This window comes from Pan troglodytes, chromosome 1 (genome assembly GCF_028858775.2).
Source record: "Pan troglodytes isolate AG18354 chromosome 1, NHGRI_mPanTro3-v2.0_pri, whole genome shotgun sequence".
Lineage (NCBI taxonomy): Eukaryota > Metazoa > Chordata > Mammalia > Primates > Hominidae > Pan > Pan troglodytes.
The window spans coordinates 121,793,448-121,817,436 of record NC_072398.2 but is presented as its reverse complement, the minus strand read 5'-3'; the positions used below and the strand labels follow the sequence as shown (position 1 = coordinate 121,817,436).

At 38.4% G+C, this 23,989-nt stretch overlaps 1 protein-coding gene and 1 long non-coding RNA gene across 4 annotated transcripts in view; both read left to right on the top strand.

The window, feature by feature from the left end:
* GSTM2 (glutathione S-transferase mu 2) overlaps positions 1-23,989 on the top strand; it is a 295,697-nt gene that overhangs the window by 5,199 nt on the left and 266,509 nt on the right. The window lies entirely within an intron of this gene.
* Positions 2,001-16,759, top strand: LOC134810641 (uncharacterized). Of its 2 annotated transcripts, none has more exons than XR_010159110.1 (3): positions 2,001-2,115; positions 13,893-13,968; positions 16,323-16,759. It is a non-coding gene; the product is annotated as an uncharacterized LOC134810641 (long non-coding RNA). The 2 variants fall into 2 exon arrangements; XR_010159111.1 differs by lacking the exon at positions 2,001-2,115 and adding an exon at positions 12,999-13,086.

Genomic DNA, 23,989 nt, shown 5'->3' with positions numbered 1-23,989 from the left:
AATTTCATATTGTTGCACAGACTCAGGCAGATGAAAGAGACTCCAATAGTGGTCAGGTAGTACCCAGACAGTCAGTTGATTGTCTCTGTGCTGAAAGGATTTAAGAATGAAGAAGAGTTTCCTCCAATGTATGTTTCAATATCTCATTGTTTTACAATAATATTTGAAATAATACCTAGGAACCCAACTTACAAGGGATGTGAAGGACCTATTCAAGGAGAACTACAAACCACTGCTCAAGGAAATAAAAGAGGACACAAACAAATGGAAGAACATTCCATGCTCATGGATAGGAAGAATCAATATCATGAAAATGGCCATACTGCCCAAGGTAATTTATAGATTCAATGCCATCCCCATCAAGCTACCAATGACTTTCTTTACAGAATTGGAAAAAAACTACTTTAAAGTTCATACGGAAACAAAAAAGAGCCCGCATTGCCAAGTCAATCCTGAGTGAAAAGAACAAAGCTGGAGGCATCACGCTACCTGACTTCAAACTAGACTATGAGGCTACAGTAACCAAAACAGCATGGTACTTGTACCAAAACAGAGATATAGACCAATGGAACAGAACAGAGCCCTCAGAAATAACACCACACATCTACAACCATCTGACCTTTGACAAACCTGACAAAAGCAAGAAATGGGGAAAGGATTCCCTGTTTAATAAATGGTGCTGGGAAAACTGGCTAGCCATATGTAGAAAGCTGAAACTGGGTCCCTTCCTTACACCTTATACAAAAATTAATTCAAGATGGATTAAAGACTTATATGTTAGACCTAAAACCATAAAAACCCTAGAAGAAAACCTAGGCAATACCATTCAGGACACAGGCATGGCAAGGACTTCATGTCTAAAACACTGAAAGGAATGGCAATAAAAGCCAAAATTGACAAATGGGATCTAATTAAACTAAAGAGCTCCTACACAGCAAAAGAAACTACCATCAGAGTGAACAGGTAGCCTACAGAATGGGAGAACATTTTTGCAATCTACTCATCTGACAAAGGGCTAATATCCAGAATCTACAATGAACTCAAACAAATTTACAAGAAAAAACAAACAACCCCATCAACAAGTGGGAGAAGTGTATGAACAGACACTTCTCAAAAGAAGACATTTATGCAGCCAACAGACACATGAAAAAATGCTCATCATCACTGGCCATCAGAGAAATGCAAATCAAAACCACAATGAGATACCATCTCACACCAGTTAGAATGGCGATCATTAAAAAGTCAGGAAACAACAGGTGCTGGAGAGGATGTGGAGAAATAGGAACACTTTCACACTGTTGGTGGGACTGTAAACTGGTTAAATCATTGTGGAAGACAGTGTGGTGATTCCTCAAGGATCTAGAACTAGAAATACCATTTGACCTAGCCATCCCATTACTGGGTATATACCCAAAGGATTATAAATCATGCTGCTATAAAGACACACGCACACGTATGTTTATTGCGGCACTATTCACAATAGCAAAGACTTGGAACCAACCCAAATGTCCATCAATGATAGACTGGATTAAGAAAATGTGGCACATATACACCATGGAATACTATGCAGCCATAAAAAAGGATGAGTTCATGTCCTTTGTAGGGACATGGATGAAGCTGGAAACCATCATTCTCAGCAAACTATCACAAGGACAAAAAACCAAACACCGCATGTTCTCACTCACAGGTGGGAATTGAACAATGAGAACACATGGATACAGGAAAGGGAACATCACACACTGGGGCCTGCTCTGTGGTGGGGGGCTGGGGGAGGGATAGCATTAGGAGATATACCTAATGTAAAAGATGAGTTAATGGGTGCAGCACACCAACATGGCACATGTATACATATGTAACAAACCTGCACGTTGTGCACATGTACCCTAGAACTTAAAGTATAATTTAAAAAAATTAAAATATTCTGCAGTCACAGTGACTGTCTTGGCTTCTCTTAATTTATGAGGACCTTTGTCTTATAGACTCTTTTTTTAAAAAAAAAGATGGGGTCTTGCTATGTTGTCCATGCTGGAGTGCAGTGGCTATTCACAGGCTTGATCATTGCATACTACAGTCTGGAACTCCTGGACTTAAGTCTCCCAGTGGCTGGGAATACAGGTGAGTGCCTACCACACCTAGCCTGATTTACAGATTTTTGACATCTATTATAGTTAAATGTACTTTCAGCATTTGCATATTAAAGGAATAATATTGATGCTTAACTTCATTAGTGATCAGGGAATTCCAAATTTAAAAAAAATTTTTTCATCTCTTATAGTATATTTAAAAATTCATTGCTGATAAGGATTCAGGGACGCCAACATTGTACATTGGTAGTGAAAATGTAAATTGGAAACTTTCTGTAATCTGACAGTAATTATTTTTTTAAAAATCCTTTTGAACTTGCAGTTCTACTTTTGGGATTTGAATTTATGGAAAGTAAAGTGCCAGTGAGAAAGAATATTGTTGCCCCTTGAACAACATAGGGTTAGGGGAGCTGGCCTCCCACACAGTGAAAAATCCGCATACAACTTTTGATTCCCCCCAAACTACTAATAACCTATTGTTGACCAGAAGGCTTACTGATAACATGCGTTACATTTAAGACATATTTTGCATGCTATGTGTATTATATACTGTATTCTTACAATAAACTAAGCTACAGAAAAGAAATTATAATCAAGGAAATTGTAAGGAAGAGAAAATATATGACCCATTCATTAAGTGGAAGTGGATCATCCTAAAGGTCTTCATCATTGTTGTCTTCATGTTGAGTAGGCAGAGGAGGAGGAGGAGGAGCTGGTCTTTGTGTCTTAGGGTAGCAGAGGTGGAAGAGGGTGAAGGGATGGAAGGGGAAGCAAAAGAGGCAAGCACACTTGGTGAAACTTTACAAAAATACATCATTATTTCTGTCTATTTTGCTTTTTCATTTCTCTAAAAACATTTCAGTGTAGTACCTATCCGTCTTCCACCATTTGCTTTAGTTTCAGTTCCTGTATCATGGAACGGTCTATGTCATAAAAGAAGTCAAAAGTAGTCTTGAATAATCAAAGCTCTTTTGCCAGATTGTTGAATGCCAATTTGTTTTCTGGCACTGCTTTTCCTATGTCTTCTTCCTCATTATCTGGCACTGGTTAGGAAGCACTCATCTCCATGAAGTCATCTTTTGTTAATTCCTCTGGTGTGGTGTGTATTAGCTCTTAAATTCCTCCAAGATCCATATCTTGCAACCCTTCACTCCACACCTTTTTTTCCCTTCATATCCATACTTCTTTCCGTGGTTTTTTCTAAATTGGGTTTGTCATAATTCTGTAGTTATGCACAACATCTGGACACAAATTGTACTTTTGTCCAGCAGGAATTTATTGTTTTGAGTTTCACGGTTTTCTATATCAACTGATGACATCTTGAAAGGTGTAAGCCTTCCAGACTTCCATGATGTTCTCTCTATTGGGTTTCTCTTTTGCAATGTTGACAAACCTTTCCATAGAGTGCCATATGTAGAGCCTTAAAGGTCCTTATGACTCCCTTATCTAGAGGCTGAAGTAGAGATGTGTTTGGGGGAAAAGGAGAACGCTTCAGTGCCTTTGGTGTTGAACTCATGGGGTTCTGGGTGGCCAGGGGGCATTTTCCAATTAAACAACAACAACAAAAAACTTTAAAAAGCAGTCCCTTACTGGCAAGGTACTTCTGACTTCAGGGACAAAGCATTGATGGAACTAATCCAGAAAAAGCATTCTCATAGTCCAGGCCTTCTTGTTGTACAATCAAAAGACTGGCAACTAGTGTTTCTCTTTTCCCTTTCAAGACTCAGGGGTTAGCAGCTTTATAGTTAAGGGCAGCCCTGATCATAAACCCGACTACATTTGCACAAAGCAGTAGAGTTAGCCTATCCCTTCCTGCCTTAAATCTTGGTGCTTGCTTCTCTTCCTTACTAATAAATGACCTTTGTGGCTTTTCTTTTTCCCCCCGGAATAGGGCACTTTCAGCTGCATTAATACCTATTCAGGCAGATATCCTTTCTCCTCAATGTTTTTCTTAACGGCATTTGAGAATTCACTTGCTGGTTCTTGGTTGGCAGAAGTTGCTACTCCCATTATCCTGACATTTTTAAAACCAAACCACTTTCTAAAATTATCAAATCATCCTTTGCTGCCATTAAATTCTCCAGCTTTAGATCTTTCACCTTGCTTTTACTTTAAGTTGTCAAATAATGACTTCGCTATTTCTTGAATCAAATAAGAGTCTATAGGTATGTCTTTCTTATAGCAATTCTGTACCCCACATAAAAGCTGCATTTTGAATATGAGATAAGAAAGGACAAGGTTTTCATGCCTGTTGACACGAAATGAGGCCTTATGAATTTCTCTCTTTTTTTTTAAGGGACCTTACACTGGATTCATTTATTTTGAAATGGCAGGCAGCTGAAGAACTCAATCTATAGGAAGCAATCTAACTTTTTCTCATAATGTCACAACTTTTCTCTGCTTCTTGGGAGCACTCCCAGCATCACTTGTGGCACTTTGTATTGGTCTCATGGTGTTATTCAAGATTTATAGTATTACACTAAGCACAATGAAAAGAGAACTGTGAGAGAACACACTATTTACTTAGATACAGAATTTACTGAAGAGACCAAGTGCTCATGGCAGATACTGGCAACACGAGCTCACCACAGTAGCAACAGGGGGTGGCTACAAAATTATTATAATAGTACATACACTGGAAAGTAGATGCTGGAGAATATTCCAAAAGATGCCAGGGTTGGAGGGGAGTGAGGGTTGAAAAATTATTATTGGGTACAATGTTCACTATTGGGGTGATGAGTACAGTAAAAGCTCAGACTTCACCACTATCAGTATATCCAAATAAAACAATCATATAATAAAAGTATGCTTGTACCTAGCACATTTATAAAAATAAAATAAAAGTAATTATTTGGGTAGTACAGTATGTGCTATAGTTAATTATATGCAGTTGTGGTTTAATACAGCATCTTTATGTTTGTTTATGTTTCTCTTGACTGCAAATAGTGACTTGTATGGTTTGTGTGCATACATTTTGATAAGTTTTAACTTTTTATAATAGATTTGTGTATATTTTATGGTAGTAAATGATAAAATAGATTAATATATACATATACTTTATGCATTCAGGATGTACATAGCTTTTTCTTAATTTTTTTTTATATTCTAGGCTATGCAGTTAGTCTGCTAGTTTTTTCAATTGCAATTCTCCAAAACTTTTTCTGATATATTTATTTTTAAAAAAAAATACCAGTGTAGGCGGACCTGCACAGTTGAAACCCATGTTGTTCCAAGGTCAACTAAAAAATCTGAAATCTGAAATGCTTCAAAATTGGAAACATTTTGAGCACTGATATGATGCCACAGGTGAAAAATTTCACATATGACATTATATGACTGGTCACAGCCAAAAGACAGTCAAAATTTTGTTTCTTGCACAAAATTTTACAAATACATAAAATTACCTTCAGGCTACATGTATACTATATGTAGGGAATGTAAATAAATTTAGGTTGGGTCTCATTCCTAACATATCATGTTATGATATGAAAATATTTCAAAATTTGAAAAAATCCAAAATCTACAATATTTTTGGTCCCAAGCATTTCATATAAGGGATACCATACTCCAGAATGTTAGAATGTTTATGGCTACTTTGTTTGTAGTACAGAGGGAAAAAAACCATGATGAGTCTCCATCAGTAAAAAGATAGTTTAAAAACTTGTAGAATTTAGTCATATACATATATTTACACATGCATATATGCACACATATTATTTTTCTCTATATAGAGAAACTGTGCATTCATTTAAAGTGATATTTCCTCTTTTTGTTAATTGACTTGGAGAAATGTTCATACTGTATTGATAAGTTGGAAAATCAGTTTGTTTACATGAGGTGAAGTGGAAAAGTTAAACTACATTATAAAGTACATTATAGGCTTTTCAAAGGGCAAAAAAGTGTCACCTGAGATGAGGCAATGAAGTGCTCATGGCCATTCATCCCTGTTTTATACCAATAGAAAGAAAAGTTTGGAAAATGATGGATTTCTCAATAAAATTTCAAGGAAGTAGAAATAAATATGTTACTGTACTAATGTATTCATGTCTTCTTAAGAGAAATGGAACTCCAAATTTTTAGAATTTTTGAATAGGAATGATAGAGGAAAGAAAACAGAACACTAGTGACTCCGACATTGTCTGAAGCTGAGGACTGGGCTGTGGGTAACCCACAGGTGATATTACTTTAGCCTGAATAATCCAGACGTTATGATGTTTTGGCCTCTGTGTCCAAGACTCTTGTAGATTTCTTGTCAGGCCACAATTCTTTGAGTGAGAGTAATATTTTTTCAGTAGGCAAAAATCCCTTGAAAGATCAATCCAGGGACATTTATAATAAGATAGGATTAGAAGGTAGACTTTAGGCTAGGGTTAGGGTTGGAAAAGTCAAAACACGTTGTTCTCTTTAGAGTGAGAAATTGGTTTATCCCAGACTTTGAAGGATAATATAATCTATAACCCTCTGGTTACGGGAAAGAAGAGACCTACATGTGGCCATCTTGGGAGCAAGGCAGAGAGCAGGCTGGAAGACCTTCTAGGATGGATATGGACTTGTGAAATGCAGTAGTTAAACAAAGTTTTCTCAGGGTTACATTTGCCTTCCATCATTCCTGAACACTCATGTCATCATGAAATTAGAAGAACTGATCCAATACTATTGATAAGGAAAGAGACTCTCCTTTCCCCAAAGCGAGAGATAGCAGCAATAATCAGATAATGGCCCAGAAGATGGATGATCATACACACGGCTTGTGTGAGGCTTATGGAAGATAAAACAACCAAAATATTTCAGAAATGTTTATATGTTGTTTACAGTTCTACCACTACAAAGCCTTCTAGAATGTGAGACAGAATGGTGTGATGATTATTCTTAGTATAACCAGATTAAGTAAGATTTCACAGGTGGAGTTAAGAATTAAGAATTTTTGATTCAAGAGTCTCATTCACCCTCTTCCTTCTTTGTTAATAGTTCTGTTAGGATCTGCCTTTAATTTGTCTTTTCCTTTAGGGCGCTCAAAACAACACAAGGGATTAAATGCCTTTCTATTGTCAAAGTTCTCTCCTTATTTGCCAGTTCTTTTTTTCATGTCCCAATCATAATCTTAATGGTATCGTTGATCACTCAAGCAACTAACCCTGAAGACTGCCCAGTCGCAGGAGCCAATACATCTTTTTATGTTTAAACTCAATCACTTCAAATGTTGATCTTACCTTGTATAATAGAAATTAGTCGTAGAGACTGTGGTGGGATGAGATAGCATTGCGGGTAATCTGGCTCAGCTATGGCTGAGTGGAAGAAACTTGCATCAATTATTTATGGTTAATACAGAGTATCCTAGATCGTAGTTGTGGACTGAATACAGACATTCAGCTCCCTCCCCCACTCAGCTCTCATAACAATGCAGGGACTGGAAAGAATGTCAGCATATGGGATGGGAGAATGAGAAGACGGGAGCTTCTTGGGCAGATATTACATAGTGAGGAAGCAGTGGGTGAGAACATTCAGTGAGAGACCACAATGTAAGGAGACAGTCTATCTGACCAGTGGAAGCAGAGACTCCAGACTCAGAACCTTTGGTACAAAGAGTAACTACAGCAAACGGGCAAAGAATAGATTGTGAATTTGGAGGTTATGTGCTTCCTTCTGGCACATGAAAAAACTCCTAAAGCTTTTTGTGGGTGCAAAATGAAATAAAAATCTTTCCCCATTGGTATGAAAATAAGTTAATTAGCCTTTACAATGGTTTGTTTTTGTGTTACTAGTTTCCAGTTGTGGCTGTTTCTCTCAGTTTCTCTCTGTTTTGGTTTGTTTGTTTGTTGTTGTTGTTTTCCTTCTCTTAGGAAACTTTGGCAGATAATTGGGCACAGAAATTGGTCATTTTTAAAACACTCTAGGTTAGTGATTCTCATAGTCCCTAGACATCGGTATCAGTATTACCCGGCAACTTGTTAGATATGCAAATTCTCAAATCTTACCTACTGAGTCATATACTGCCAAGTGAGCCAAGGAATCCATTTAATTAGGCTTTGCAGGTGGTTCTGATGCACACTCAAGTTGAACCACTGCTGAAGCCATAACTATTGGAGACAGTCTTGCATAGCTTGAAAAATGGAGAGCTCTAACTGTTGGTAGGGCTTTGCTTTATTTGTCTTAAGAAAGCATTAATGAGAATAGCTTTGTGTTTCTTTGAAGTTCTGGGTGCTTCTGAAAACTCTAAAGGTTTTCAAGCATTTAAATTTCTCTAGCCCTTTTCTCAAACAAACAAAAAACCCCAAACAAGGAAAATCTCATAGAAATATAAAAATGAGTTAAAATAAGTTGTGAGGAATATTCTATACATCAACAGTAAAGTATTACTCAACCTCAAAAATTACGTCTCTACCATAATCTATAATCTGACTGGATAAGGACTATAAATAAATAGCATATGAAAGTCTATAATAAAGCAGGGAGAAAATCATCACTGGCTCCGAATTTGATAATGACTTCTTGTTGTATGTATGTAAATATCTTCTGAACAAATTATTATACGTTTTCCTATCTCTGGAGAAAATTAATGAATTAGGTTAAACAATTTCTTAAGTTTAATGGAGCTTCTGTTTTCCTTGGCTTATGTATACTAGCACAGGTAACTTGCTGAACTGCAGCTCAGAAGAAAAAATCTATAGAGAGGTTTAGTTCTGAGGTGAATTAATGGACTTTGTTGCTATGTCAGAAGGTGAGAAGCAAGGGAAGGCAGGCGGGTAAGAGAATGGCATAACGCAAAGGACTTCAGTGCTTCAGAACAAAATTGAAGCGTTTTAAAAATTTGATTGAAATAAAGTTCAGTAATATTTTTAATCATGGGAAATCCTTGGATAAATGTATATGGTTTGATAATTTTGGTTTAAATTAGTTATGTTTTTTCTCTGATTTTATCACAATCTTAGAATTAATGTTAGCATATTTTTCTGGTTTATAAAATATTTTAACTTACCAGAGCTTTCTAGATGCCCCCTACTGGATTTATGGCTCAACTGAATTGAATTATTAAACTAGTATTTTTTAAAACATTTGTTCCTGTAACTTGAGATAGGGCTACAAATAATTATACTGTATAGGTAAAACCACACCTACCCTACCTGGTAAAAAATTCAAATTTCATATGTAACACAATTTTCATGTAAATTTTTATATTTTAGTATAAATTCTCTGCAGTGTGTCAGTTTAAAGTGAATTTTAACATACTAGTTAGCTTTATGAACTTGGCTAATATTTCATTGAGATAATTAGTGAAAAATCTTTGGATAAGTCTCATAAAATTTTTAACATATCCTTGCTGCATATTTTTACACATTATAGAGTGGCTATCAAGTAGGAGAATGAACAGTATGTAAAAGTACCCTTAGTTCTGATTAATGCACATGTTCTTTTATACTACTTTAAGAAATTAAGTCAGTTTGAGTATTTAGAAAAGTGCATGCAATATAATTAATGTGTTTTTGCTTATCAAGGCAAAGAGAGTAATTTTGTCTAAAAGGCAAATTGTAGAGTTTTGCTAGAATATAAAACTGAATTTTAAAATACAAATTTAAGGGCATACAATAATTGTAGAATATCTGAGGGAAGTAAACTTCGTTTGCTATAGCTTATAATAGCTGCAAATAATGAGTTTAAATGAGCAATAAAATGTTTATAATTTTTGGACTAACTTTACTCAATGTTAATTAGTTTGGGCATAAAACATAAAAGAACTTTTGAGTCTTTTAGTCCAATTTGTTAAATGGATGGTCTCAAAAAAGTCATATTAGTATTTGGGTTACATTTTTGATAAAATGATAAATCAATCTCCGTATATTAGCCTTTTTTTTTTTGAGACAAAGTCTTGCTCTTGTCCCTCAGGCTGGAGTGCAATGGTGCCATCTTGGCTCACTGCAGCCTCTGCCTCCCGGGTTCCAGTGATTCTCCTGCCTCAGCCTCCTGAGTAGCTGGGATTACAGGCGCCTGCCACCATGCCTGGCTAATTTTTGTATTTTTAGTAGAAATGGGATTTCACCATGTTGGCCAGGCTGGTCTCGAACTCCTGACCTCAGGTGATCCACCCTCCTCGGCCTCCCGAAGTGTTGGGATTACAGGCGTGAGCCACCACTCCTGGCCATATATTAGTTTTTTAGCCAAAATTTAACACTTGTATTCTCCACAGTGTCCTACCGGATTAGATATAGCTCTCCTGGACTCAATTGTTTCTCACCCACAACAATATTGCCATCTGGGAGAAAAGAGATTTAGAGTAGTTTACTTTGTACTCCTAGAAATCCTTTCAAGAAGTATAAAAATGAATACATACATATTTAAATGATAAACATTTATCTTTGTGATAAAATAGTTAAGTTTCCATGTGAGTCAGGTTTACCACATGAGTGATGAACCAGCTTTAATTAACAATATAACCATTCTCCTCTGTCGCTGTAGGCTGTTCTAAAAAAAGAAAAAAGTTTACAAAAGCCTTAATTACCTTATGCTATTTGGGGAGAATTAAGCAATGAATGGAGTGTTGCATTTAACAGGTTATAGAAAATTTTTCTGTGTCCAGCATATAATCAACTACTAATTTTCAGACTGGTTTGGCACAATATGGATTTTCTGCCATTGAATAGAAACTAAAAAATTTGAAAGTCAGAAAATTATTTCCCAGGTTCTGAAAGATATCAACAAAGATATTTTTAATTGACTATGTATGATTATTGATTTGAGATTTAATATACCATGTCTATGAGAATTCTTTGTAATACTTCTGCAGTGTAATTTGCTACATAATGAAAATTCATTTTTCATAATAAATAGTTTCCAGAAGTCATGTTGTCTTTCTTGCTCCCAGCAAGTAGCTCTATTTCTTGGCCACATTGAGGAATCAAAATCTAATGTAATTCTTCTAAATAGAATAGAGAACACCTAGAGTCGCTGCTCCTATGACAAATCTTTGGATAACAACTCTCATGTGCGTAAGACATTTTCTGATCTCTTCTGTACTTCAACTTGTAAAGAACTTTGGACATTACAGTCAGAAAGTCTGCTATTCCTACAAAGACAAAAGGGGAAGCCTCTAAATTCCCTGAGTAGTGGGGATAATTAGCTTTCATACTCATCTGCTGACCCCTGATTATCAGAAGACATTTTTATCTCTTTGGCATGCCCCATCACCTGCTGTCTGTCTCCAAAAGACCTGTAGATCAGAGCAGGCATTGTAAGGCAGGGACAGTTCCTGAAATTTCCAATTAATTGATGATGAGAAAGCTCAGAAACACAAACTCTGGGGAGTGGCTGCCTGGTACTGCTAATACTCCTGCTGGAAACAGGGGCACCTGGGCTACAAACAAACTTAAGACTTTGGAAGAAGGTGCATTAACTTAATTCTGCCTTTCACATGTGAGCTCCCAATTTCCCTTGTGGCTATGAGCCACAAGGGCCCAAATTCAATGGGAGGGTGGTTCAGGTCTACCATGACAAGCTAGGATGGAGGAGACAGAGGTCAGTTATTGGGAGCCCAGATTCTTGCCCTTTAGAAACATGTGCTGTAGCAGAGAGGAACCCACTACAGCTGGGATCCTGGACTGACACAGGGAGTGGGTAGTCCCTCCAGGGTCACCTGATTGATAGCAGGCCCTTCACATCTGCAGCCCCCACCTGTGACACTGTTTTTGATACCATATTCCCCAAATTTAACCCTCAAATCCAAAATAGTAAAACTACTGAGATGTTATTTATGAATACAGTATCTCTGGGTTTCTCAGATGGCTGCTGGGAAACTCCAGAGATCCTCCTCCTAGCTCTTAACATGAAGATATATTAGAAATAAAGGTAATGTTTTGCATTCTCCAGATATTTATTTTGCTCAAAACTATGCTCAATATAGTGGAAGCTGCTGTGTTTTTCAAGGCCATATTCTGAGAAAATAGCAATAAAATCATCTTAAATTAATTAAATGCAATAATTATGTGTGATTACTGTGGCTATGTTACAATAATTGTGCACTTCTCAGGTTGGATTGAGGCATATTTATGTTCATGTACAAAGACTGGTGCAATAAATGTCAACCAACTGATTAAAAAAAGTAAACTTATCAGTTGGTGACAAATAATAATATCTACTTTGTGGGGAAAATTAAAGGCCCTGGAGAGGTATCGGGATGCACTAATTGTTCTTCATGTGTTCTGTCTTTTATGGTAATCACTGATTAAAATTTCATTAGATGAGTATGTATTACACCTCAACAGAGAATGCCACTGTCCCCCATTGTGATGTTGTTTGCTATGGCAAAAAATTAACCAAACTTTACAGTTTTATTATTAGCAACATCTCCTCCCCCTATCCCCGCTGCTTTTTTTTTTTTTTTTTTTTAGATGGAATCTCGCTCTGTTGCCCAGGCTGGAGTGCAGTGGTATGACCTCAGCTCACTGCAAACTCTACCTCTCGGGTTCAAGCTGTCCTCCTACCTCAGCCTCCCGAGTAGCTATATTCAGGCGCCCGCCACCACGCATGGCTAATTTTTCTATTTTCAGTAGACACAGGGTTTCACCATGTTGGCCAGGCTGGTCTCAAACTCCGGACCTCAAGTGATCTGCCTGCCTCAGCCTCCTAAAGTGTTGGGATTACAGACATGAGCCACTGTGCCCAGCCCTCCTTTCCCTTTAAGCATACCTAAAAGCCTCTCTACAAAGCGCCAATCAGAATTTGAGTCATCTGGAAGAAATATCAAAAGAGCTCCAGTAATAACGGTAGCAGACACTGTTGATACTATTGATACCACAGGAAATTGACTCATGGATATAGGCCTCCAAGAATAGGCTGACCTTGTCCCCACAGACAATATTCCAACTATACGAAGTAAATGAGTCAGGATTTCCAAGACACTCACAATATAGAAGCGGATGAATTCATGAAAGTAGACTGCTTAACTCAAGACCAGCACGACAAGAGGTTGTTATTTAGGATTAAAGGGCCTCAGTAAGGCAATTTAATTGAGGTTAGTTTAATTTTCTACTTTAATGAACATGAGAGAAACCCATTTTCTTTCTTCTTAATCTACCTTTAATCTCCAATTAAATTTACAAATTATTAAATTTGTAAAAACTAAATAAAACACTCTGAATTCTTAGTGTTGAGGAAAAAAATACCTTGCAGAAATTCTTAATATAAAAACAAAGCTAATAAGTTGCCAAGAAAAACATACAAATAATTATTTTGTAACGAATTGTGACATACAATATTTGGTTTTGTCTATTAACATACCCTTAATTAGCAATATTGGTTAAATCTTGCACAAAGTTTCTTTAATAAAAACATTTACCTTTTGTGACTATGTAGTTATTTGTATTGGTTCAATAAGAATTTGTCCTCCTTCTACCTGAATATATTACTAATTAGAATTTTTTTTTTTTTTTGAGATGGAGTCTTGCTCTGTTGCCCAGGCTGGAGTGCAATGGCGTGATCTCAACTCACTGCAACCTCTCAATCTTGGGCCCAAGCACTTCTCCCACCTCAGCCTCCCAGGTAGCTGGGATTACAGGCACCCACCATCATGCTAGGCTAATATTTGTATTTTTATAGAGACGGGGTTTCACCATGTTGGCCAGGCTGGTCTTAAACTCCTGACCTCAGATGATCTGCCGGCCTCAGCCTTTCAAAATGCTGGGATTACAGGCATGAGCCACCTTGCCCAGCCAGGAAGAATCAATTTTTTAATAAAAAATTTATAGCTGTGCTACAAATTCAATTTAATTAGACAAGACAAATCCAGTAATAAGAATAATTTCTATGTTTTTCACGCAGAAGCGATGCCTATAACATCCTTCTAGGAAACCAATCTGGTGCTTGCTCTATGGACTATGCAATCTCAGGCTTGGAGGTAAGAAAGAATGTCCTTTCTTGGCAGAGCAGGGACACCGAGACATTGGATATCTTTTATTAAAAAGGATACATTTGCATTATAAATACTGCAGATGAAATCAGGTAGAGGTGAACGGACTGGTTTGGTCTGCTCTAAACTGAGCTGTTAAACATGTAAAAGTAAATTTAAACCACAAGGGCTTTATAAATCTATAGATAGACGTAAATTTGTGAGCCTTAGTTTATTGTTTCATCAAAAAAATACTAGGAGGTCATTAAATATTAATCAACACTTCTTAGATCTGTGCAAATAAAATGGATCAAATTAAAATGTAAAATCAATAGTACTGATTAGGAACATTGTTCAGCAAATGTAGGTAGACAAACATGTCCTGTAGAGAAGGAAACATGACCGCAAGATGAAGTGTAAAAACCAAAGTGACATCTGGGCCTGACACCATTGTCAGCCCGTTCATCATGTCGCACTGCTGAAGAAACAGAGAAAAAAAACCTCTGCACTCTGACATAAAGAAACAATAAAAGGGTCTCTCTGTCTACCTGCAGTCCTCCAAATGAATAAAACCTTGAGCATTTCCTGAGAGTTGCTAACTCCTTAATGAAAATCACTTTATCCTTGACTTTACAATGCTGTTTATTGTCTGAAGATATGTCATGAACTTTCTGAATACAATAACCATGATAAAATTGCTGTTTTCTGCCATGAAGAGATTAATATAAACCCTATAGTCTTCATAATATTGTTTGTTTTAAAAAGTTCTATTTTTTTAATTTTTTGGGCAGTTCTTTTGAAGACTGACTTCCTCACATTTCTTTGCAAGTAAATGCCTCCTTCTGCTTATTATTCCAACATGCTTTTGTTTCTGAGCCTTTCTTTCATGCTCTTTTTTTTTTTTCAAATGTTTCCTTGTTCTGTTTTTATTTAACTCCAAATAGCTAATAACATAAAAACATTTTTAAAAAATCTCCAATACCCAACTATTACTTTTGGTTGACAACATTTGATTATTTAGTTCTTGCTTGTTTCCCACATGTAGTACAGAATCTATCATAATATCTTTAAAAGTTTGCAGCAGGCTTAAAACCTGAATATTTAGATCCTAATCAAAAACCATGATGTAGTTATTAGTTTTGATTTTAAATACCTTGCTCCCACAGAACTTATTAAAACGAATAACCATAAATAGGCTAGCTATTAATTAGATCTCAATGAAATGCCCACATACAGCACATACATATAGGTAGTATATATGCTTTTATCCTTTACTACTCAAAGTATGATGTACAGTGGAGTTATATCATAAACACATTTAACTTACATTAACTCAACAAATGAGGTCAGTGAAAAGGAAGCCGTAAGGAAAATAACATGAAATCCTGTGGTGATCCCACCTACGATGAATGCACACCCTTGAGTAAACCCAGGTGGGCGCTGTCCATCCGCTGGGTGGGCGCTTCACTCCTTGTCAGTTCACATCTGCCACTAGCGGGGCAAGCATCTTGCAGGGCTGATTCTAGTGTTAAAAGTTATGTGCCTTTTTTTTTTTTTTTTTTTTTTTTTAACAAAATGGCCCCTAAACAAACACCAACAACTTCACTTGGTCTTCAAACAAAGAAACAGTCTTTTTTTCCAACATAGGAGGAAAAGCTACTTGTTGTGGATGTACAGGTTTCCAACATGGCACCCTTCTAAAGGGCTTTCAAGGATCATCCTAATAGCCCATTTTACCTATGTACTGACCTTGGAAGCTAACCCCTGAGTATGATGCAACTCCACTCTAATGTAAATTAAAATGCCATGATCTTAAAAATGCCATAATATTGTCAGTATAATTTAATTTCCAGTTTAGTTCCATCTTCACATTTAGCGGTGTGTGTCTGTGGCCGTCTCCTGGTGCCAGCATTTCAGAATGTACTGTCACTGGCTGAGAAAATCTCATGGTGAGAAGAGTAGTGTGTCATAAGATCTGAACAAAAAAGCTACCAAAGTTCATCAGTCTCAGTATGATTCAGGATATGATTTTCAATTAGCAAATGGTGCGACTGAAGCAGAGAGTGGCTTTGTTTTGCTACACCCAGTGCTCCCAGGAATCTCCTGTGGCCTCCTTTTCATGGGTTTCTACGCTGGCAGCTACACTCTACTTCTTAAACACTTGGCCTTAGCCTGACCACCGCCCTGGTTCAGTTTCTATTTTTAAGAGCACCATTCTAATGGAAATGTCCCTGCCCTGAATTAAGCTGGGACTGTGCACTTTACCACTAGCTAGAGCTGTTATATATCATAGCGTTTAGGTTAAATTGGTAGGTATTGATTTCCTTGACTGTGACTTCGAAACTTGCTTCTGCTTCTTTTAGCCATGTAGGATTTCTACCTGGGCTGTAGATGAGGGTAAAATATCCCATGGAGGACTCCTTCAATAACCACATTTGGAAAATCGCTGGCTGCAGGCAAGACATATGGATCCCTGAGGAACAGCAGCACAGGCTGGTGGGACAGTTTGCTTGACTCTTCAGACTCTGTTTCATCAAAAGATCCACAACTTTCTGCCTTTGGTAGAGAGGGCAAGTGTCGCACATTTAGGAAATCAAGAAACAGTTTGGGAAGTTCTTCATTTTCTAAAATGACAGCCTGTAAGTATGTTTCCAAGCCTTGTCGTCGCTGTTCCAAGACTTTGGGGACCCAGTTCCTAACATGTTTAGAAGGGATTTCTGGAGTTTTTATACATTTCTTAAGCTTTTTGTGTAAAGCATGAAATTCGCTGTATCTCTTTTCAACAAAATGTTTTCTTCCATTCATTAGCACTTCTATCTTAAACACCTCCTTCCCGGACAGGGTGGCTGCCGGGCGGAGACGCTCCTCACTTCCCAGACGGGGTGGCTGCCGGGCGGAGGGGCTCCTCACTTCTCAGACGGGGGGTTGCCGGGCGGAGGGTCTTCTCACTTCTCAGACGGGGTGGCTGGGCAGAGAGGCTCCTCACCTCCCAGACGGGGTGGCGGGGCAGAGGCGCTCCCCACATCTCAGACGATGGGCGGCCGGGCAGAGACGCTCCTCACTTCCTAGATGGGATGGCGGCTGGGCAGAGACGCTCCTCACTTTCCAGATGGGGCAGCCAGGTAGAGGGGCTCCTCACGTCCCAGATGATGGGCGGCCAGGCAGAGACGCTCCTCACTTCCCAGACGGGGTGGCGGCCGGGCAGAGGCTGCACTCTTGGCACTTTGGGAGGCCAAGGCAGGCGGCTGGGAGGTGGAGGTTGTAGCGAGCCAAGATCACGCCACTGCACTCCAGCCTGGGCACCATTGAGCACTGAGTGAACCAGACTCCGTCTGCAATCCTGGCACCTCGGGAGGCCGAGGCTGGCGGATCACTCGCAGTTAGGAGCTGGAGACCAGCCCAGCCAACACAGCTAATCCCCGTCTCCACCCTTCTTTCATGCTCTATACACACAAATCAGCAGGAGATAGTACCTGCAGCTGTATTTGGAGTTTACTGCCTCAATGTTCGCTTTCAATGAAAGAGCGTATTTCTTAACAGAAGACCAGAAATTCATGCTGAACCAATAAATTGTCCTCTATAGTTTTCATCTGCAAGGAGGATTTAAATATTTCTAGCTCAGTAGTTCAGCCCTGAAGATTATTTCACCCCCACTGCTAATCCCGACCTAATCTGTTTTTGTGTTGTTAATGCTCCTATATACTAGCCAGGTCAGTAATTCTGTAACAGGCTTAATTTCTTAATATTTTAGGCCATGTGTTAATTTTACTATTTCTTAGCCATTTTTCCTCAATAGTTTTAAATTGCATCCCTGCTTACTCTCCCTTTTACTGGACGGGCTTCCTCTGTTTACTAATACAATTCCCCAAATTGATTCATCCACTTGTTGAAATACCTAATTTTAGGCCCTGCACTGACAGCTTGCCTAGGCTTATACTTGTTGTGTTTGGTGTTGCAGTCTTCAGATTCTAAAAACACCATCTAGACCTTACATTACCTCCAGCCAGGGCTATTCCCCCAGGGCCTGCCTTAAGAAGCAGATTTCTTTTCAAGTTTCATCTTCTTCCCATTTATTTCATTTCATGACAGTTAGAGAAGCTGTATACTAACGTGACAAATGGTAAGTTAGCAGAGAAAAACGTTATTTCAGGATAAGTTCAGGGGAAGCTTTTTGGAGGAAAGTCAGCTCACATTAGTCCTGATGATGGATAGTGTATAGAGACTACAGATGATGGAACGATGAAGTGGAAACTCGAGTGGCTACATACGGACATTCCACATAGAAGCAGTGTGAGCAAAACCACCAAGACAGGAAATGAGATGGAATTGATAAGGCAATGCAAATAATTCAGGTTATTTAGATCATCAGTGTTGGGGGAAGCTGGGTTTATGGGAATCAATGGTTAATCAGAATGTGAGCACCATTGGTTTGGTAATTCATGGAAGAGGTTATCATTCAACAGGGGGAGTGGCTTCTCGATTATAAACATGTCTGAAGGTCACTGAACATCAAGGCTATCCTTCAGTTAAAATCTTATTAAAATTATACTGACCTCTGATGACCTTCAGAGAGCTCCAGCTAGATGGATTGATGATAAGAGAAATTCGAGAAGGCAATGGGGCAAATCTTTGTGCAAATCTCTGTTATGTCATATATCTAAGGCTTCTGCTGGATCCAGTGATTTGTTTGTTCTGACTGTAGTACAAATCTATTGGAACAATAAATCTAGTTATAATAAATGACAGAGGGCATTGAAGCAGATGCAAGAAGCAAAATATACAGGTGTAAAGACAAACTATATTAGGCCTCCCATCAAGCTTCTCTAATATTTTCACAGCACAGCCCTGCCTGACTTCTCTCTATCTGGGTAGGCCCCTTCTGTTTGCTAAACCAGTTCTCTGATGTTGACTACCTGATTCTCTAGTCCTCAAGTTGACTCATCCTGTTTATTGAGAGTGACATTTTTAGACTACTAATAATATTTATATGTAAGAAAGAAACTGGGTTTTTATATAAATATATAATCTTTTCAAATAAAAGATTATAATCAAGGAACTGTAAATAATAGAAAAATTACATAACATCTCCCTATTTGGGGATTGGTTAAATGCAATAATATAGAAGTCTGAAAAAATAATGACTGTATTACAAAAGAATATAAAAATAATTGAAGACTAGGAATTATGTCTACCAACTAATTCAGTCATTTGGCTGTTTATTCTCATTTGAACAGTAGTGGATTAAAAAAAAAACAAAAAGACTTTCGACTTCCATCACAGGGAGAAAAGGATCAAGTACACATTAGAGAAAGCTGATGGCAATGATTTCTAGTTTCAGTTTCTATTTTCTGTCAATTAACCATCATTTTGGTAAACAGCCTTTTTAAATGTCTTTTCTTTTAATTTTTAAAGTTTTACTTTAAAGACAGGGTCTCACTATGTTGCGAAGGCATTGGCCTCAAACTCATGGACTCAAGTGATCTTCCTGCCATAGCCTCCCTAGGTGCACATCACCATACCCAGCTATTAATGTCTTTATAAAAGCATTTTTAACCCTACTGGTCTAGCTATTGCATCAAATAAATAGCTAATTCCATTGAGGAAGGATTAGGGACTCACGAGTGAAAATAAATGTTTTATTTGGATAATGGCTACAAAATCTCAACAGTCAAAATAAATAAGAGATTAAAGCCATGATGATGACTTAAAAGATAAAGTTAGGTAGAAATGTGAACTAAGGGAAATGACTCAACACATTCAGCAACACAAAACTGTGGCCTAAATTCACTCTGACAGTTGTTATGCTATCTCCTGCTGCCCGAGTAAAGTAAGTTATGAACAAGACACATGAAGGGGATCAGGCAGACATATGGTCAAATGCTTTCTGTGCAATATGTCTGTCTCCATATTATCTTCTCTGTCTCATTGCACTTTGGACATTTTTATTCTTCCTGCAGATCTATTTTTATGAAGCAATGTGATTTAAATGAAAAGAGCACTGAATTCTCAGCCAGATATTTGAGTTCTAGTTGAAGATTTATCACCTAGTGGTTATGAGATTTGGGGCAAATTGCTTAATCTCTCTCTTTCTTTACCACTTCGTTTGTAAGTTTTCTTGCCTCCCTACAGGACTGTATTGGGGATCAATCAATGTTGAGTTGAAGGCAACATGGTTTAAGTTGGCTTAATGGAGAAGTGGTAAATCACTTAAACGGGTAGAACAACAGTGTAGAGGATGTTGGGCTGTATGAGGAAGTGTGGAAGAAAAGCATGCCATGAAAATATCACAATCTCACTTTTCTTCATTTATTTGCACACTCTGAACACCTGCATGTGATAAGGACTGTGCAAGGTTCTCAGGATACCCAGGTAAAAATCACCACTTCTGCCAGTCTTGACTTTGCAAGCTTGAGGAGCAGACCTGGAGAAATTTGGCTATTACCACACCAAAGTTGTTCCTCACATTCCCTTTGACATATGGTCTCAGGAAAAAATGAGAAGAGTAAAAAAAAAAAAAGTCCTTCATTTTTGAAAGGAAAAGTCATAATTAATTTCTAGAAGGAGAAAGAAAAAAAGAGATAACAGTGTGTGAAAAGGCTTAGAAAATGCTAGAGCACTACAGAAAGATAACGTGAGATTATGTCTAAGAGTAGCTTGGTTATTTTGCTTTTGTTGACAAAGTATACCTCCTTCATTTTCATAGTTGTCATAATTCTTTCCATGATTTTCTTAGTGGGTTTGTTTAGGAGAAACTATATTCTTTCTTTATTCATCTAACTCTCCTTAACTCCAAAAGATGCTTCTTAGGATAACATTTTAAAAGGATATACATTACGCACATTTTTAATGCTTCTATACAGGACTGAAGGCCAATATTACCATGATAATAAGGCATGTAACAAAAATTTGTTCTGCAGAGAGTGAGAAAGCATGAGGGAAAACACAGTGCAGGATTCTATGCTGTTGCCCAAGAACCCAGACAGGCAAGTGAAATAATAGAGCAGACATTTCCTGAGGCTGTGGTCGATATGATTAGGAGATAGTGGGTAAAAATGGCCTTTAAACTATATACACATGAGAAGATAGATGTGAAAGCCCGTTGCAAAGGCAATAACATTATGCAAATATAAAATATCACTATTAAAATGTATGATGAATTGACCATGAAAACGGTTCCAGTGCTGGGCCAGAAATCAGGAAACATGGGCTTTTGGTTTCTCACCATTAAAATGAAGAAGTTGGATTTATACCCAAGGGTACCTTGTGGGCTGTATGGCTTCTAAGTAACTGGTCATAACAAAAGGGACACAATCAGGTCAGTTTCAAACCAAGAATAAAATGGGAAATTAAAGAACTGAATTGGCTACTTTCTGCTCAAATGATTTTTAAAAATAAAGTTTAAAAAAAGCCCCAAGGACTATGCAGTGCAGTGAGCAGAGGCTCCTGATATTAAAAAGAAAACAAGGAAAATGGATTCCTGGTGATAGAAGTGGTGTGGGGGAAGACAAATAGTGTGGCTGCAAATGGAACAATATGCAAAAGAAAAGTAGCTAAATATAGCTCTTTTTTGGGAAAGAGATTGTGTCTAAGTCCATCAGTGGAAAGGCAACTTAATTGTTGTATAAGTCTGTTCAGGTTGCCATAACAAGATACCATACACCAAGTGGCTTAAACTATAGAAATGTATTTCTCACACTTCTGGAAGTTGGGAAGTCCAAGATAAAGGTGGTAGCAAAGCGGATTTCTTTCTAAGGTCTCTTCCTATGGCCTGTAAGTGGCTGTAGATTCACTGTGTGCCCATGTGACCATTTCTTCGTGCACTAGGGGGAAGGCGGACAAGCAAGCTTTCTAGTGTCTCTCTTCTTGTAATGGCATTAATCTCAGCATGAGGACACCACTCTCATAACCTCTTTTAATCCTGATTACCTCTCAAAGGCCCCAGCTGCATAAATCATCACAGTGGGTGTTAGGGCTTCAACATTTAAGTGCGGGAGTTGGTGTTCACATTTCAGTCAATTGAGGTGGCAATTGAAATGAGAAAGGAAAACCATAGTTACTAGAGAGAACTGTTGTCTTGGGGAGGATCACTGGACAGGACTATGGTCCTGTCCAAGTTGTTATGACAACCTAAACAGACTTATACAACGATCCAGTCCTAGAGGCAATACAACTTCTCTGCTGATTCCAGATTCTGAGCGCCTCTCAGTCCTTGGTTGGGTTGTTTTGATCCTGTCCATATTATATTTATAAATATTCTCTTCATAAAACTCTCTTTAGGCCGGGCGCGGTGGCTCACGCCTGTAATCCCAGCACTTTGGGAGGTCAAGAGATCGAGACCATCCTGGCCAACGTGGTGAAACCCGCTCTCTACTAAAAATACAAAAAATTAGCCGGGTGTGGTAGCGGGCGCCTGTAGTCCCAGCTACTCGGGAGGCTGAGGCAGGAGAATGGCGTGAACCTGCGAGGCGGAGCTTGCAGTGAGCTGAGATGGCACCACTGCACTCCAGCCTGGGCGGCAGAGCGAGACTCCATCTCAAAAAAAAAAAAAAAAACAAAAAAACCACAACTCTCTTTAAATCACACATCCGAGTGTGCCCCTTGTTTCCCACCAGAGCCAAGACTGAATTGAGATGATTTCTTAAGGTCAGGTTGATGTCCTAATCCAGTTGTGCTGCTATAACAAAATACCACAGAGTGAGTAACTTATAAACAACAAAAATTTATTGCTCACAGTTATGGAGGATGGTCAGTCCAAGATCAAGTTGCCAGCAGGTTCAGTGTCTAGTGAAGGCCCATTCCTCTGTCATCCAGGCTGAAGTGCAGTGTTGTAAGCTTGGGTCACTGCAACCTTCACCTCCCAGGCTCAAGTAATCCTCCCACCTCAGCCTCCTGAGTAGCTGGGACCACAGGTGCTCACCACCATGCCTGGCTAATTTCTTTTTTTTTTTTTTTTTTGTAGAGATGGGGTTTCACCATGTTTCCCAGGCTGGTCTCAAACTCCTGGACTCAGGCAATCTGCCAGCCTCCTGAGGGAGTGCTGGGATTACAGGCATGAGCCACTGTGCCCACCCCCAAAATTCTACTCATATATATGCATAATTACATAGTTACCAGCCGTTATTTTCTGATACTTTGATTGGCAATTGGTGGAAAGAGTTTATCTAAAGACCTGGAATCCATAGACAGGAGTCTCTGTGTTAAGGGGTTGTTCTTATTATGCAGATGAAGCCTCCAGTTAGCAGACTTCAGAGAGAATTGATTGTAAATGTTTCTTATCAGACTTAAAAAGGTGCCTAGATTAGGGAAAAGGCCTGGAAAGGGATTCCCTATAGCATGTAGACTTTCCCCACAAGAGACAACTTTGTAGGGACATTTCAAAATATGATAAAAAATGTATTTTAGGGTAAAATATTTTTATTTCTTTCAGGGCCTGCTATCTGTCATGTAATGCTACACTAGAGTCAGCCTGGAGTTTGGTGTCTTATTGCTACAAAAAGTCTTAAGATCGCTGTTGTAATGTCAGTTGGGCCTGGTCGGATGTGCTGGTCAGTTGTGCCTGAATTCCAAAGGAAGGAGGGTATAATGAGGCATATCTGACCCCTACTTCCCATCATGGTCTGAACCAGTTTTTCAGGTTAACTTTGGAATGACCCTGGCTGAGAGGAGGGGTGCATTCAAATAGTTGAGGGGCTTGGAATTTTATTTGTGGTTTACACTATAGAAAGTATTTTTCCAGTATTACCTGGACAATGTGTCTCCCTGTCAGTATCCAGGGAATGGCACCTGGATCAAGCATTTAGTGTTCAGTTGCTACACTCTCACCTAATCCCTCATTTTCAATATTTTGCCATGTTTTCCAGTGACCCAACTGGCCACCATGTCACAGACTTTATGGTCTCCAAGGGAGACCCCTCCATTTCATGTTTTGTGATTTGAGCAACAGACTGGAATCTACTTGAAATTTGCAAATGGTCTTTGACTTGGGCTTTCCAATTTTGCTCTACTTCACAGTGTTTTCTGGTTTATATAC